The sequence below is a fragment of the Suncus etruscus genome, chromosome 8, assembly GCF_024139225.1.
Source record: "Suncus etruscus isolate mSunEtr1 chromosome 8, mSunEtr1.pri.cur, whole genome shotgun sequence".
Lineage (NCBI taxonomy): Eukaryota > Metazoa > Chordata > Mammalia > Eulipotyphla > Soricidae > Suncus > Suncus etruscus.
The window spans coordinates 51218423-51220717 of NC_064855.1; the positions used below are offsets into that span (position 1 = coordinate 51218423).

The 2295-nt window shown below is 33.9% G+C and overlaps 1 non-coding gene across 1 annotated transcript; it reads right to left on the reverse strand.

The window, feature by feature from the left end:
• Positions 1-781: 781 nt before the first annotated feature.
• Positions 782-910, reverse strand: LOC126016667 (small nucleolar RNA SNORA51). Its single transcript, XR_007498451.1, has one exon. It is a non-coding gene; the product is annotated as a small nucleolar RNA SNORA51 (small nucleolar RNA).
• Between the last annotated feature and the right edge of the window lie 1385 nt (positions 911-2295).

A 2295-nucleotide genomic window follows, 5' to 3' on the forward strand; every position in this document is an offset into this window, starting at 1 on the left:
TTTTCACTTTGGGAGCTGGTTGTCAGCTGGCTAGGATGGAAGGACTATTCTGTTTCATGAGGAGTTGAGAACTGAGAGTAAAAAGAGTTATATGCAGGGCAATAACATATGGGAGGTGAGAGAGTAAAGGGCTAGAAAAGATTTTGTAAGAAAGAACAATATACAACATTGACAGACATTATGTATATTACAGAAAGACATTAGACAGACATTGAGGTGGCCAACACATTAACTCAAGCACATACATATATACATACATACATATATACTCATGCATACATACATAAATACTGAAGATCGATTCATGAGTTACAATTGAAAAGGTGAACCAGATGAAATGGGACAGAATGCTTAAAAATATATAACCAGCAAGTCAGATGGAAAGGTTTTACATTTTCTAGGCCAATCATGATTGGTGAGGGTAAACGTTACTGAAGAAAGGCTTTGTTTTGGATTGTGTAAGAGCATTCTTAAAAATATTCATAATTTTCAAGTCTAGAAAAGTAAGTGATATGAAAATGGGCTCTGTAAAAGAAATCTACACCATGAAATATTGTATTGAGCATCCAGTTTCCTTTCCTAAAAGCAATCTGAAATCATAAGCATCATGGTACAATGGTAAACTAACTAAAACTGAAAACAAATTACAATAACATACTCAATGAATGATCCTGTAGCAGAAATTCATGGATGCCGTTACATATTTCATTGCTATCTGTGGACACAAATGTTAAATTATATTAACAGGCATAATCAAGTATAAAATGAATAGATTAGAATTTTTTGTCCCCCAATTCACAATACAGACCAGGCAAAGGGCCTGTGTTGAGGTGTATATGGGGTGCATTTACTGTACCTCCTCTTTCTATACATCAGTGTAAAGAACACAGCCTGTAGAGATTAGAATTTTTGTGATATTTTCTTAATGAGCACTGTTTTCTGAGTCTAATTTAGTATAACATAGCAATATGGAACTGGGGTGACCAACCTATATCTCCAAGTACCACTGTGGACAAGAAGATCAAGGAGTTATTATAGACAGTAAAATTAAGACATTAAAACTTCTTATAAAAGCACTGTAGTGGGAGTCCATGGCTTCCAAATGCATGCTGCACCGTTTCTGTGGATAAAAGCATTAGAACATTATTATAGACATCTAAAAAGAGCAGTTGATTGACACCTGCTCAATCTAACCACTGCTTTCTTTCTTGATGGGAGTGCTTGATCCATTGACAATTAAGGAAACTTAAATGACAATTAAGGGCTGTTGTGTCATTACATTGTGTAGGGCTGTTGTAATATTTGGGAATTTGCTTTGTGTACTTGCTCTTTGAGTGGTTCATTTTGGTAGAGAAAATATTGCAAGTTATTTTTTGACTGAGAATGTTTTTAACCCTCCCTACCATGTTAATGAGAGTTTTGCTGGGTAGTGGACTCTAGATCGAAAGTTTCTTTCATTCAATAGTTAGAATATGTCATTTCACTCTTCTTGCCTGCATTGTTTAAAATCAGATATCTGATTAATTCTTAAGTTGCTTCCTTTATACTTGAGGGGTTTTTTTTCCTCATACTGCTTTAAAGAATCAATCTCTCTCTTTTTAATTTTTGTCTTTTGAATTACTAAATGTCTTGGTATTGTTCTGTTAGGATCTATATTGTTTGGCACTTTTTTTTCCCTCTTGGATTTGTAGAAAAACCTCTTTCTCAGGGGTGGGGAAGATCTTTGCTATTATCTCCCTCACTATATGTTCTTCCCTTTTCCAGTTTTCTTCCCCTTCTGAAATTTCTATAATTTGGAGATTATTTCTCTTTTCTTTTTTCATTAAGTACCTTACATTTTCTTCCAGAATATTGTCTCTCCTTTCTTTTTTGACTTCTTGATCACTGCTGGCTTGTAATTTGTCTTCAAGTCTTCTATGTGATTCTCAACCTGTGTAATTCTTCTATTATGGCTTGCTAACATGTTTTTTTATTCCTTCAGTTCCACTTGTATTATCTCATCTTCTAAAAGAGTTCTTTTTTGAATTGGTTGAATTGTTAATCTGTTGATTTATTAATTTCTTAATTTCTCAGGTTATACCATTAAGTATTGATTTTAGGTTCTCATCTATTGGGTTCAGGCCTTTGGGTGGACTTGAAGATTTACCAGGATTTTTCTCCATAGTCCCCACAGTAGATGTCTTCTTTAGTTTTCTCTTTGATCTTTGCATTTAGTGATTTGGAGTGCTGGGGTGTCAGGGTGTTTAAGAAAGTGATCTATTGAATTGAAATAAAATCTATTAAAATTGAAAAGAA